The sequence below is a fragment of the Leuciscus leuciscus genome (genome assembly GCF_965113295.1).
Source record: "Leuciscus leuciscus genome assembly, chromosome: 13".
Lineage (NCBI taxonomy): Eukaryota > Metazoa > Chordata > Actinopteri > Cypriniformes > Leuciscidae > Leuciscus > Leuciscus leuciscus.
In genome coordinates, this window is record NC_138737.1 from 7,236,458 (window position 1) to 7,252,895 (window position 16,438).

Below are 16,438 nucleotides of genomic sequence, written 5' to 3' on the forward strand. Positions count from 1 at the left end.
AATTTGACGCAACAAAATGTTGATAATGGTAAACAGAAGCTCAAGCATGTTCGCTTGACATGCGAGAATCAATGAGGTTCATTCTCGTGTTACGCAGCACAATTGAGCGTCCTCAAGAACCAATGACGTGTGTTTTCCAGCATCAAAGTAAGTACGGTTGAGCTCCTGTTTATGTTCGCTGATCAATGTTTATACAGTGTACAGAATAAAAGCCTAAATTCAATCTGTTCATCATATAGTGATCGAGTCTCTTCAGAAAATTTGGATTAAACCGCTCAATTCATGTGGATTAGTTTTACGATCTCTTTATGAACTTTTTGAAGCGTCAAAGTGGTTGTTGAGTAGCTGTCAATGGAGGGACAGAAATTGCTCAGATTTCATTAAAAATATCTTCATTTGTGTTCCAATGATGAATGAAAGTCTTGCAGGTTTGGAACAACATGAGGGTGAGTAAATAAATTCATTTTTGGGTAAACCCTTTAAGGTATTTATACAACCATATACACACCATATGTGTTGTGAGTATAATGAGGGTCTCATTATATCACATAAAATATGGATTTTTGTGCAGCAACTCAAATTAATCAGTGAATCGGTTTTGGACCAGTTAATTTTCACTCAAATTAATCATTCAAAAAGCAAAAAGATAAGATAGACAGTTTAGGTTGGTGTGTTTGATTATTGCTCCAGTTTGTACAAATATACACTACTTTTGAAAAGTTTGGGGTCAGTAATACATGTATCATTTTTTTTATTCAGCAGGTTTGCATTAAAAGACTTTTACATTGTTACAAAAGATTTAAAATAAATGGTATTTAAAATAAATGCTGTTCTTTAGAACTTTCTATTCATCAAAAAAATCCTGGAAAAATGTATTAGGATTTTAAAAAAAAAGAAAACTGTTTTCAACATTGATAATAATAAGAAATGTATCGTGAGCAGCAAATCAGCATATTAAAATGATATCTGAAGGATCATGTGACACTGAAGACGGGAGTAATGACGATGAAAATTCAGCTTTGCTGTCACATTACACTTAAAAATATATTAAAGTAGAAAACCATTATTTTAAATTGAAATGATATTTCACAATATTATTGTTTTTACAGTATTTTTGATCTTGGTGAGCTTAAGAGACTTCTTTCAAAAACCAAACATATGACCCTCAACTTTTGAACGGTAATGTATATGAGTAAAAACAGTATATGAATAGAATATGAAACTGTAAAAAAATAAATAAATTGCATACTAGAATGTGTAGTATGGTAGCTTAATCCAAACACAGCCATACAAATGGAGCCTTTGCACTGACGCTTCAGGTTGTGATATGCAACGTTCATCTGTGTTGGTTGATATTTAGAAGTCAAGGTCCTATGGCAGGGGTCTGATGGGTAAAGTCAGCTTTGGCCTCATGATCATGGACAGAGAGATTGGCAAGATGTGTCTGAGATCTGGGCAGGATCATTTATTCAGTCTGACCCTCATTCACCTCCCTCATCGGTCCCATTAGGAAAATGTCAGTCTGCCAGAAAGGTGTCCTCTAAAGGAAGTGAAAACTCTGGACATCAGATGGCATCTCTTGATTCTTTATGTAATTTTGTGCTGTTTGAGAGGCACATGAGCCCTGCATCTAAGGTTTAAGACTGGCAGAGAGGGTGTGAGAGACATCGGCAGGTCTTGTCAAAAGAGAACATTGGCAATTTGGAGCGGGACAGTTTGGGAAGATCAGACGACACCAGTCAGGTGCTGTCAAGCCCTTCTTTCTTTTCACTGAAACATTTGTTTCTAAGGTCAAAATGCATCGTGAGATCATATAAAAACAGTGAACAACACTGAAATACTGTCTGACCCTGATGAATTTCCTTATTACTCCAGACTGATTTATGCTAGTTAGTGCTGGTTTGTTGTTGGTACCAGCAAACCCTTACATAAAAGTACCATGGTGGTCCTGGAGTACCATGTTAAGACAGAGTACATGAATTTCAGTATTATGGCATTTATAAAAGTACTATTTTAGTACATTTCTCTGTACGGTGTTACACATAATATTGAAATTAATGTTATTTACATCTTACTCCAAAGTTATTACAAAAATCCCTTACAAAAATGTACCATGGTTTTATTATAGTAAAAGTGTACTAACCATGCTTTATTGGCAGATTGATTACCATTTTTTATAACCACAGTTTTACCACAAATACCATGGGTAAACTGGTTAGTGTAGCAAAACCATGGTTCATTTGTGGTTACCATGGTTTAACTATAATAACAATGTTTTTTGGGGTTTTTATTTGTAGTAAAACCATAGTTAATTTTCATAAGGAATGCTATGGTACTACTATGGTATATGCTTAAAAATAAACATGCTAATACCATGGTTCATGTTTGAAAAAGATGGTAGTACTAAGGTATCTTTTTTGTACCGTATCTTCTACAGTACATTAATGTCATCGGGTTGTAATACCCTGTTAGTTTGAAATATACCATGGCACTATTATGACAAATGTCCAAAAAACACTATTACTATGTGGATGTCCGACAAACATGTTAGTACTATGGTATGTTTTTGTAAGTGTTACTTAAAAATGTTACTGTGTTGGTAATGTATAGTACAGTAATGTCATCAGGTGGTAATACTACTGTATTTTATATACAATAGTACTGAAACTCATGTGTCATTGTATTTGCCAGGTGCATCCAAAAATACCATGGTACTACAGCGGTAAATCTCCAAAACAACCTTGGTAGTACCATGTGTATTTGAAAGTATCATAATATTACCATGTATCATCATCACTTTACTATGGGACTACCACAGTACACTTTTAGCCATGCTGTTAACAGCAACAACTAGTTGGTGAGGTTTATCAACCAGTGTGGTCCTGCTGGTTAGCTAGTTAAAAAGGTCTCATGTGGACACCAACATCCCAGCCAACTTAGCTTTTTGAAATTTTTCAGATTTTAATTTTACACTGTTTTTGCTTTAGGGTGTCTTTTTTCATCATAAACCCTTAGATAATAACTTGTGGGGGAATTTCCCTCTGCTCCTTCACACAAAGCAATCCCTTTATGTAAGAATTGAGGAACATCTCTGAGCGCGTACTGCGTACGTGACGTGAGTTTATGAATGATTCTTTACAGGCTGCTCAACTGAGGCTCAAATGCATTGTGGTTGCTTTGGTTCTTTGGAAAAACAAACCTGTGTGAAAAACCCAAAGGCTGATGCTAAGCTCACAACACTAGCAAAAGTGGATTAGCTGAGCACTTTGCAATGTTAGAATAATCCGAATGAGAGCTCTTCTCTACTGTACACCCTACAGAAACATCCCCACATCCCTTTACGGTGGTCAGAATCTAAATCACATAGACAGTCACACGCCTCACACGAGTCACATCTTATCGGCATAGCTTTTGTGATATGTTACTTTATTCAGCTGGGATCTGTCAATATACAGACGCGCTGACAGTTGCTTAGTGTCTACAGTGCACTGTGCCGTGAATGACCTGACAGGCCATCGTTTGCCCATCGTCGACATCCCTGCTGAAAACACCAGCACATGTTGTGTTCTGGATGCTGGTGTAGATATTCCCATCTAGCTTCTTAAAATCAACTTGAATAGTCATTCTCAAACCATTTTTTACTTATATAATGTAACATATTTCATAAGTGAAAATGCAAAACAGGACTTGATTTCATCCACAGGGAACTGATTGGATTGTGTTACATACCACAATGGAGCCAGACCAAGTTAAATAGCTGTTTGGTTATTGGTTAGCATTGTCCAACAGCCTGTTCTGCCTACTGTGACTGTGAGTGACATCAGCAGAAATGGAGAGTCCTGCCGGGAGACAAGAAAATTACAGTGACCACAATTTTGCACACGTATAACTTATAAATATTTAATGTGATTAATAACATAACACAGTAACCTGTAGTATACCAAGTAAGTGTACTCATTATATGCTACTCATGTTATTTCAGAAGCTTAAGTTTGGCAAACATGGACACTTTTACACTACTTTTCAAAAGTTTGGGGTCGGTAAGATTTTTGAATGTTTTTGAAAGAAGTCTCTCTTGCTCACCAAGGTGGCATTTATTTGATAAAAAATATTATTAAAATTTAAAATAACTGTTTTTTATTTAAATACATTTTAAAATGGTTTTTATTCCTGTAATAGCAAAGCTGAATTTTCAACATCATTAATACAGTATTCAGTGTCACATGATCCTTCAGAAATCATTCTAATATGCTGATTTGCTGCTCAAGAATCATTTCTTATTATCAATGTTGAAAACAGTTGTCCTGCGTAATATATTTGTGTAACCGTGATACACCCCCCCCCCCCCCCCCCTCAAAAGAACAGCATTTATATAAAATACAAAAAAAAATTACATTATAAATGTCTTTACTGTCACTTTTGATTAAATGAATGTGTCCTTGCTGAATTAAACTATTAAATTATAAAACAAAAATCTTACTGACCCCTAAACTTTCGAACTGTACTGTATGTTTGACACATTTAAATTAAATATTTGATGATAGTTTAGACTGTTAGATTTACATGTTTTTTTCTATTTACATTGACTTAAAATATACCAATTCATTCATAGGTTACTGGACTAAAATAAATGAGACATGACAAAATATTTACTACCTTTCAAGTACATTTTTGTCAAAAGAAAAAAATATGACAAAACAACAACAAAAAATCTGTAAAAATGAACGCTTGAAAGTCTCTGAGGGCAGTCATGCAAGTAGTTTTTTTGGGCAACAGAGCTGTGTCAATAGATCAATGAAGCCCCCCTCTCAAAGGCAGTCGGACACATCTGAAGAGGCAAGCACGAGCTAAGTTTCCTTTGGACAGAGCCTTGAGCGAGCTCCAACTGAACCTATAGTGCTGCGTTTTCATGCACGTTTGGTTTAATCTCACATTCTCTTTTTTCATCTTGTTTAGTGTGCATCTCTTACCATACTGAGCCAATAGTCCCACAGCAAAAAAAAAAAAAAAATTGTGCAAGGTTTGAAGTATAGAGAGAATATGCAATCTTTGGGTTCCTTCTATAGAATTACATTTAGTAAACACACATTTTTTTTGTTACATTTTCTGCTAGTGTTCTGGGTGGTTGCTAAGGTACGCTATGTGGTAGAGCTGCACAATTCTGGATTTTTTTTGTTTCAAACAGAGATCATTATTCTCCCATGATTCTGAACAGACACAAAATATCATGTCATTTACTATAAGTTCTGACGAAATGTTAATTGCTGCAGTCTATTTAAAATGTTTAATTATTCTGAATGAACTGACTAATTCAATGATCACTCATAAATACATCACTTGTTTCATTACTGGATGAATCAGCGTTTTTGAACGAATTTCTTGAATGAATGATTCAATGACAAATATATTTTTATGCATAATTGATGAATTCAACTAGAATTGCCTGGGACAGACTAAAGGCCCGTACACACCGGGACGAATTTCGCGCGCGATATTCGCCGACGTTTAACGCCTCGTGACTAAACAAAGGGCGCCAATGTGAGTGTGCACACCGACGCGAAAAACGCCACGCGTAAATGCGTTTTTTTTTTAAAAATGCCTCGGGTTCGTTTTTTTGGTTTGACGCGCCGCGTCAAAAACTATCCGACCAATGAGATTCCCGCTTTTGCTCACGTGTCTGGAGCTTCTGAAGTTACAGTAAAACACAACTTGGGGGCGCTCAAACACAAAACGGTCTTGCCGAGCACACATACTTAACAGCGAAGAAGATATACGCCAAGTAGCGTCTACACTGCCCATAGACAGACACTGCGGGGAAGAAATGACGAGGAAGATGCAAGGCAAGATGAATGTAGAGCTGCTGGTCTCGTTGGTGTCGGAATAAAGAACTATATGACAAACGCGACAGCGACTACAAAAATCTTGTTAAAAGAGAACTGTTATGGAGTGGTATTGCAGAGTATAGACTGTTATGGAGTGGTATTGCCGAGTATAGACTGTTATGGAGTGGTACTGTATTTCTGTTTTACATTAAGCGCCATCTAATGTCAGGGAATGAATTTGCATGTTCACTCGGCTCATCGTCAGCGAAAAACGCTTGGGTGTGAACACAAAAAACGCGTTGAAAAACGCTGGCGAATAACGCGCGCCGATATTCGTCCCGGTGTGTACGGGCCTTCTTACAGTGTCTTTTGTGAGTGGAGCTGTTACTCTGTTTTAAATCCTGTAGTAGGACAGTCATTAACAAAAAGCCACATTTGTGTGGCGTTGTCCAGGTTTTAAACTGGATAAATTAATAAAGCAGTAGTGACACGTAACCTGGCAAGGATCTTCATTCACCAACTTGCAACATAGATCGCCTTGCTAAAACACATATGTGGGAGATGCGGAATGGCTAAAAATAACAAAAAAAATAAAAGAGGACTTGAGTAAGCCCATTAATGGCATGTTTGAGTCATGCTCTTAACGAACTATGTTTTTTTCCTCTTTCCATATTGTGAATAATAAATGTGTATCATTTTAATTTGCTTGTTACACAATGGAGCCTTACTTATTGTAATAATTATTTGACGTAGCCTACTTTTACTCTCAGAATTATTCCTTGGCATCTTCACGTATACTAAACTGCATTTTTTTTAATTGTTTGTGTGCTGGGGGTACGCATTTACGTCTTGTGCAGATTGATGTTAACATTTAAGCTAGCTGGTGAGAGAAAATGGCACTATCAAAGAGTCTAAAGAGGAAAGTTGACAGCGAAAATAGGGCATACAAAGAAGAATGGAAAGACAACCATGCATTCAGCCTACCTAGTTTTGTGAATGTAAAGCCGGTGTGTCTTATCTGCAACGAAGCGATCCATAGACTCTTTTGAATGTCTTTCAGAACTTTTCAAATTAAAAGCTCTCAATTCATCTCAAAATTAAACATTGCTGCAAAAACATTCTCGTACTTTTATTTTGAAGGCAAACTCACTAAAGATGAAGTGATTGTGAGTAACTGTTGCTGTCATGACAGATCTATTTCAGAACCAGCCGCTAATCTGGCTGCGGGTGCGGGCCAGATATAATTGCTGACCACTGCAATAGCGGTTACTAACACCGTTTCTACACTGGACACAACAGCTTGAAGCTGTCTACACTGGACACTACTAAGCGAATGTTACAAATCCATTTATTCTTCATGTGAGCCGTAACGAGAGCGTTTGAAGTACATCAGAAATAGAATTTGTCATCTTATGCTGCATCCAGTGTAGACAGCATCACTGATTATAATGGGTTCTATCTGCTTTTGCACGTCGCATGTGCAGGTCGAAAATGATAAATCTGATTCCCTATCAGTCGCTCACGTTCGATGTAACGTCGGAGTGACGACGTAATTGGGATCACTTCAGGGAGCCCTATCAACTTCGAGTGTCTACAGAATGAGCCAATGAACGATGGTGTGCATGAATTGCGTTACGCGCCCCACCCCGCGGGTATAAACAGGAAGCGGGCGCACACACACATTGTCTTTCACTTCGGAGCCGAGAGGTTGTTACTTCATAGTGCTGCAAGAAGAGACTCAGCAAGGTTGGAAATTCTAACTCTGTCCAGCATTGGTGTGACGGCGTGATCAGCGGTGGCTGCGAGCTTACAGCTCTCAACTGCTGTTTTTACAGCTTCTACACTGTGTGTGTGTGTCAGTATCGGTGGCCGTTCCTTGAGTTTATACTCATTATAGCCCTGGGTGCCTCAGCATGGGAAGAGTTTTTATTTTCTCTTTTTTATTTTCAACTAAAATAGCAACACAAGCGTAACCCTGCGTCCTTTTCAGGATGTGCGTTTCTGGGTGCGGTCGTTCCCTGGCGCCAGCAGACGGCCACAATAGTCGCCTCTCGTGTTTGGGCATTCAGCTCGCTGAGGCAGCTTTTGTGAATAGTTCATGTTCCTATTGCGGGAAGATGACTATGGCTGCATTAAGATCAAGACTCGCTTACCTCAAGGGAGGTGCAGTCCCCTCGCCTATGCCCCGATCTAGTGTCTATTCTGGACCCCTCACGCCTCACAAACGCGGCCGCCGCTGGAGCTTCCAAAAGAGCGTGCTTGTCCTTCTCATGAACAACCAGTCGTGTCTTTTGGGGCTCTTCCTGACGATCAGATGTCGGTCGCAGCATCGGAGGGTGAGCTTCAGTCCTCTGGAGATAAGGATTCGGCTGCGTTACTTCCTTCGGGGAGTGTAGAATTGCCTGAGTCCGATCCAGAATGGATGCTTTCCCGGGCCAAACCTTCTTGGTTGGATGATTGGTTTCTCGGGGCGGGCCGTGCTGGTTCTCCCCAGGTGCCTTTCTTCCCGGAGGTGCATGAGGAGCTCACTAAGTCGTGGACGGCACTGGGCTCCCTGAAGTGATCCCAATTACGTTGTCACTTCGACGTTACGTCTCCTGTTCCCTCCTTCAGGGAACGAGGGTTACATTAGTAACCGAGACGTTACTTAGAAAAGCTATAGCACAACTCAACTAGTCACATGGAATATGTACACAGTAAACAAATTCAGTATATTAATGGTAAAAAGTCCACCTGGATGATGCGACGGCAGCCTTATTGCGCCAGAACTCCCACCACACACCAGCTTACTGGTGGCGAGGAGACAGAGTGATGAAGCCAATTAGTATATTTATATATATGGGGATGATTAGGAGGCCATGATGGACAGAGACCACTGGGCAAATTTGCCCAGGATGCCGGGGTTAAACCCATACTCTTTTCGAAAGACATTCTGGGATTTTTTGTGACCACTGAGAGTCAGGACCTCGGTTTAACGTCTCATCCGAAGGACGGTGCTCTTTGACAGTATAGTGTCCCCGTCACTATACTGGGGCGTTATTACCCACACAGACCACAGGGTGAGCGCCCCCTACTGGCCTCACTAACACCTCTTCCAGCAGCAACCTGTTTTTTTCAGGAGGTCTCCCATCCAGGTACTGACCAGGCTCAACCCTGCTTAGCTTCAGTGGGCAACCAGTCTTGGGCTACAGGGTGATACGGCTGCTGTCAATTAATTATTATTGCATTATTTTAGTGTGTTACCATGGTGTTTTGTATTTGTGTGTATGACACTGTCCACCTTCTACACTAGCACTTACCTCAGCTTGTGGAAAAGCTACTTGTGATGAGCTTTGATTCTACATGTGGCTTTCTCATTACCACCTGTGTTTTTTGGTGCTTGTCACTCTATTATAAAGGTACAAACCAGATTTTGCACTTTAAAATTGTTATATTAACATTATATCAGTTTTTTTGCTTTTTTCATTGTACACAAGTTTAATATTTAGCGTTAGGGATTTTTAAAAATTCTTAAACCCTAACAGCAATCAAGAATAGTGAATTCAGCCAGCTCAAGAGAAAGGAATCATTTCACAGGCAAATTTCAAATGCCCACTATTTATGTCTTCAGTTCCATTTAAACATCATAGGTGTATTTGATCATGATTTTCTCCACACTGCGTTGCGTGGGCGCATGTGTGATCTGCAATTTTTGCTTTTGTCTGCAGTTGCTTTCGTGTGATGTAATACTTGCCCTACTTTTAGGTGAAGATTATGCTAGCAATACGTCGGTACAGTTAGAAGCAGAGCGGAGAATGTATTATAAATGCTCAGGTCTTGGCAGAGCTGCTCTTACAGTATTCCCACAGGAGCTCCGTGAGTTTGCTTCTAAAAAGCCGAACACCATCAGCGCTGACCATCAAAGATGAGTCCTTGGCCTGAGTTACTCTTCTGCTAAGGTTACATTAGCAAAGCGGCCAGGGGCGCAAACTCAGGCTTGCTTCCTCTCTTCCTGCATGCTCACTGCTGTAACATATGCAAAGATATATTATTAAACACACCGAGTAAGAGTGAAAAAAAAAATTCTCTGGGTTATTGGCAGTGCGAAATTCAGATGGTATGGTCTCCTAAGCCCCTGCAGTCTTTTTGGCTACGTTCACACTGTGAGCCTTAGTGCAATTCAGATTTATTGCTCAGATCAGATTTTTTTGTATACCTATTCACTCTGTTGTTTTAAATTTGGCCAATATCAGATTCTAGTGTGAACAGATCATGGTTCAGAACTGATCTGCATGTGCAAAACAACAATAAAAAGATGTCACGCAGCACGGAGGAAATTAAAGTAAGTGGTTAAGTCTTTATTTATAGTGTGATCTGCCATGGAAGCCAGTAAATTTATGCACAGGCAATTTAAAAAAACAAAGAGAAAGACACAAAAAAAGAGAGCAGGATTTTTAAACATTTATGTTATGAGCCCCTGTGTTTTGCTTGTATATAGAGCTGTCACTGTAATACTTATGAGCTCTGACACATCACTGTCCTTCACTAACTATCTTTCACAACTGTCTTGATAACGTCGGGTATGTAAAAGTGACTCCCATGAGCACAGACTTATGACAAATGTTAATCTAGAGTGACGTTAAAGTCGCATGAATTCCGATTTGACTGTTCAAGCTGAGGTCTCATTGCATTGCAAAACCAGATATAGAACCGGATTTAGAACCACATATGGAGGTGGCCCAAATCGGAATTGAAATGATCAGATTCAATGTGGTTTGTACTGTTCACACTCATGAAAACAGATCTGAATCACAAAAAGAAAAAATTGGGCCACATTTACCTGCAGTCTGAACGTGGCTTTGTTAGCTGCACTCGCACTAATCTAAAACACATTTGAAACTATTGAAACACATTTTACTATAAAAAAAAAATTAAAAAAACAGATGTAAAGACACAGCAGTTTATAAATGTTGAGTATTACACTGAATTACCTCTTAACCTGAAGTGTGCAATTCTTTCTCCTGTACCAGCTGCACTACAGAACTTTGGCCACTCTATTGCCATCTGTGGTTGGAACATAAAATTGCAAGTTACTTACAGAGTTGTCCATTTTACTTCGGCACTGACATCGCTCTATATGTTTGAGCATCCAAACAGGAAGGCTCAACCATGAGTGAGTTTGGGGCGGGAGTATTGGTTGTCCAGCTAATGGGATGTTCAATAAACCTGTTTTTGAAAACCTCATTGAAGTAATATCTGCAGCCATAAACTATAAAAATTTACACAAATGTCTTTTAAATTAAATGAGCACAATGTTAAATGTGCGACACAACAGAAGTAGCAACAGATACTTTCTTCTTTAATGTGACGTACATCTGAGTGAAATGGATTATCAAAAAAGACAAAAAAGTTGGATGGGGACTTGGTTCTATCTATTGGTTTTTGATTGGATGGAGGCGGACCTAAATGCGAGCTTGCAGACGACTGTAAGAAAGGGGAGGGGTTTAAACAGTCTAAATGATTGGAGAAGTCCTGCACACGTCACCAGAGAGAAGTCTGTCGTTTCACGGGAAGATCGAGTTATGATGTTTAATTCAAACTTACTTACCCAAAAAAAAAAAAGAAGTAACATGCATGGATGAATCGTTCAGAAAAAGATCAATAACATGCATTTAGAAAATAGATAGATGCTGCCTTCATGTGCTATCAGAATATTTGTATTTAGACATTATTGCCCTCTCAAGTCATATTTGGGAAACTGATACCCGAGTTAGGCGTGCCATAAATATCAATCATAGGGGAGAGGAGAACAATTGCTGCTGTGACTTCATTAGTTTTTTCCACAACAGCTACATTGCCTCGTCTTGAAGTGCATATTTATATGAACAACCAAATTTATACACAGCGAAAATAGCATGTATTCGACCAAAATTCCAGTATCGTCAGCACAGACTATCTAGAATAGATAGCACAGTGAATTTTAATATTATCAACAAATGGGATGCTACATTTTATTCAAAATTAAATACCTTCAATACAGTTTGGCTGTAATAATATTTTCCAAAGAAATAGGCAAGAATAAACCTGGTTTCCGCCATGATTTCTATTCTCTACGACAAAAAAGCACTTGAACGCGACGAGCTTGTAATCACAACTTTAGAAGAGGGAAGTAGGACATTTCTGATAGCACATGAAGGAAGCATGAATGCCAATATTAATTGCAGAAAGCCACAGTCTGTAATGAGCCTCATTTACATAGAACGGTGGTGTGTTTGAACTGAAAAGAATGACAATGACTTTTTTTAATTGAGAAAATCAAAGGTGAGATTACATAACGAAAACAAAGATACACACACACACACACACACACACACACACACACACACACACACACACACACACACACACACACACACACACACACACACACACACACACACACACACACATATATATATATTCATACACATACATCCATATAAAGTGTAAAAGTTGTTCCGCAGCCTTTCAATACATGTAGGAGAACATATAAAAAACATCAAAATAATCATATTAATAATAATAATAATAACAACAGTGATGTTAATATATATATATATATAGGCCTATATATATATATATATATATATATATATACGAATTCCTTATAATTATATACAAATTCCTTAAAGAATGACAATTTATCTCTAATTTATCGCATTTAAAACTTCAGTGAATTAAGCTTAAAAGTGCATTTTTTCTATTTTTGCTATTCTGTTATTTGGCGCGAGTACCGCAGCAATTACTCACTCCACCTTTAAACAATTTTGTATCCTACAATGAATGTTACTGAGTTTTCTACAATCCCAGGTGGTGAGAAGTTTGAAATTTGATAAAAATACAAAGTGCAATTTCATGGCTAAGGCGAGACTTGTGAAATGAGAATACAATATGTTGATGCATTTTGCATCAAAGCTATATAAGAAAGCTTTGAAATAAGTTTGATATTTGAAGATTTTTTTCACCCAAACTATTGACATCTATATCTGACAATCAAAAGGCACCTTCAAAGCCAGCATTCAAACGTACTGAATGTGAGAGCTGGATCAAGCCAGAGTCATCCAATAACCCAACCCAAAGAATCAACCAACATTCATTTTCATTCTAGTTTGCGGCCGAATACTTGTCTGTTTACATATGCATTGATCTGGCTAACCCATCCACCAGAGTCTGTTTTCATCCATCTTTCCGTACAGAAGTGGGTATTATATGACTAATGATGCACTCTCGTGGCTGTGTATGATTAAATTAACCCATGCCTTTTACCCTGAGCCCAGCCATCACTTTTTATGATGGATGAAAATCGAAAACCCCCTCAGAAGCCCCCCCACCCCGCCTCACGACATTCACAATACGTCTAATACAATTAGCCATTAACAGAGCCAGAACAAAACTGCACTTTTTGAGCTTTTGTTTCTGAAATTTCCTGCATAAATGTCCCTCAAATTTTACTCCACAAGAAAAAATCTGCAATCGGGAAAGTCAGTCTATCAAAATCAATGTGAACACAATCTAACACTATTTTCATTTAATAACACGAGGCTTAAAATAATAGGCTTAAACTTATTGGGTTTGGCGATTAAAAGTACAAGTGATCTCAACTCATCTCAATAGCACAAATATTTTTCTCTAACTATATCCAAGCGAATGGGAAACGCAAACATGAAACTCAATGCAACTGTGCAAAGACACACAACCTTCCTCACATTTGGACTTGCTCTAACATGTGTAAAGTTGTTTTTACTGCTGGTCTGCAGTCCTCCACTGGTGTTTCACGTGTAATTGATGCTTCAAACATGTCCTGACCATTTCCAAAGGTTTTGATTAGTTAATTTCAAAGAAAAGAAAGAAATGGTTATAATGTTCAAACATGCAGTAATGGCAGGAATTAATTTAACATGTTAACTTTGACAGCCCTAACTAAAATACATTGTCATGTCATAAAATACATCAGACATGTTTACTCTGAAATACATAATAATACACATTCACAAACAATGTCACAATCAGCTTGTCTAATTATGTTGTATATCTTGTTAGACTCCAAGCACGAACATGACATGAAAGTGTGCTTACAGTGTCTCTTTGACAAAAGGTTCATAGTGTAATGCTCAGGTATTTACCTCATTAAGACAAAGATGAAACAACGTCTTCAAACGAATGATTGTTATGTCTGTAAAGGGGAAAGAATACAAAATGACTCTGTGACCTTACATTAAAAGTGTTTTTTCACCCTAATATGTTCAGTTAAATAGACAGAAATTAAAATTCCCATAATGGTTTAAATGTTTTCAAATATTATGTAGGCTATACTGAATTTCTTGCACATTTTACTGTCAATTTGACAGGATTTCCCTAAAGTGTAAGATACTACGTTTGCGCAAACATTTTTAAAAGGTTATCAGGGAGGCAGAAAGCACAAGCAAAGGGAAAGAGGGAACAACAGAAAACTGTCCTCCCTCAGTTTGTCATTCGCAAGGGGATCTTTGAAATTCTATTAGGGTCGTTCGGCCTCCCTGAAAGCAAGCACCGCGGGCGTAAATATCTCTGCTGCCCAGATCCCCACCCTAGGGGCGCAGAATAAAAGGGGGTGTCCCAGGAAGGCAAACAGAATTTTTCATCAGAACGCCTTCGCTCATCAAAATTTCATCCGGCCATTCTGTATGGAGACTGTATCTAGTGCAACGCCATCACAGCGGGACGTTCCTGTTCAGTCGAATGGCCCAATCCCTCCTGCACCAAAACATGTGCTTCATTAAATGCTTTTCTTTTCTTGTCCCACACATTACATCATAAACACCACGATCTGCGGAAGAGCGATTTCTGATGACTCTAATTTTAAGATTCACACATCCATAGTGAAAAGATGTTTCTAAAAGTTCTAAAATCCAGAGCTGACATGCACACTTTACACAGCATCCACCTTCTGTAAACTAAACATTGTGTTTTTAACTTGAAGTACGTGTGTTTTTAACTTTTCCGCCATTGACGGAAATATCCGGCTTTCCGTGTTTTCACTGTTATGCGGTAGGGGGCGCTATTACGCATCTTCTGAAAGAGTACAGAATCTTCTCATCAAAAAAAAATTAAATACATGTCAAGAAGCAGAAACAAGCGATAGTATGTAAGCAGATGCATATGTAAACCCAGGACGAGCTATAGGACCGTGAGGCTTTGGGGGTGTAGATGGAAGCGATCTACTCCCTCTATGTTTTGATCATTGATCCAGGTCTTTGACAAGAAACGCGATTTTGCTCAAAATGTTCCTTTTTATTAATGAAACTTGCCCACATTAGACCTAATTGAGTATTTATAAATAAAAAAAATGCATGAAGCTAGAATACATTGAAAAAAAAATTATTAATTTTTTTTAAGCAGAGATCCCTATTCTTTCTTTTGCTATATTGCATGTTCAGATATTCATAAAACAAAATATTCTGGGGGCCACGAAACTTTTGTGAAAATTATCAAAAATGCTGCGCTGGCTGGCAACTTTTTTTCAAAAACGCTGACAGGGAAAGAGTTCAACATCATATCAGGTTGCAAAATGCAAATGGCCATATTATAAATACTTAAAAAATATATTTTAACATGAAAGTAATTTTTTTTCATAGAAATGTCATTTTTACTAATTTAAAGTGCTGTCACTAACATAGGATGATCTCCACAGAAATGCAATTTTATGAAAGGACAGATCGCACAGAATTAGTTTTGAAATACCGAGCAGTTTGATTTGCGCTCTGAAGACAACTGTGTGCCCATCTCACTGTATTCAGCATCATGAGGATGCCTAAAGGATAGAGCTCTGTGGACAGTGACGCAGCAGGCGATGGAGTCACATTCTGGCAATAATTGGCCCCATCGCGATGTTTCTGTGGGGGGGAGAAATTAATTATGAAGGGACCTCCCTTATTCTTTCTCTCCTTCAACTTTTTTTGATGTGCACAGGGCCACTCTCTGTCTCTCTCTCCGTCTTCTTTCCTTACCGTCTCCGTGCCGTTAATCTGTGTCTTCCACGTGAGAGGCGGTGGTGCTTGCTTTGGGCTTCCGCCCTTTCGAGCGGGAGTGCAAAAGAAGCCCTTTTCTGCATCCTGTGTGAATAATTTACAGGAGCTGCCGGTGCCAAAGCTTTCAAGGTCGTCTGCGAATCAGTAGCTGTGGTACAGGAAGGGCCTTTCGCCTCATGGGGAGCGCTCTCTCTCCCATGTCTCTCCAACCTTTTAACTGCAAATCCTCTACGTGGAGGATGGGGAACGGGGCTGTAGAGGAGAGGTCTCTGGCCTGCCGCCTCCCTTCAGTGATACTATTGTATGGGCAGCTCTCTCAAGCATTGGGAGGAAACAGCGGGGCATTTTTCATTAGCCGCTCCCTTGGCACAGGCTAGGAAAAAAATAAAAAGGCAGAGAAAAATAAAAGACGACATTCAGAAACGAACTCCCCGTGAATGCCTTTTAACCCACAGATCCGCTATTGTGGGGCTGACCTTTTTTTTTTTAGCTGCTATACTTCAAAAATATGGGAAGGGTCTGGAGAGCCGATAATAAGGAATATGAAAACAGGCTTCTTTGCGAGGCGAGGAAGTTCTGTGAGAGGCGCAC

The 16,438-nt window shown here is 38.8% G+C and overlaps 1 protein-coding gene across 3 annotated transcripts in view; it reads left to right on the forward strand.

Moving 5' to 3' along the window:
• Window positions 1-16,438, forward strand: part of ntng2a (netrin g2a) — a 58,974-nt gene that overhangs the window by 13,638 nt on the left and 28,898 nt on the right. The window lies entirely within an intron of this gene.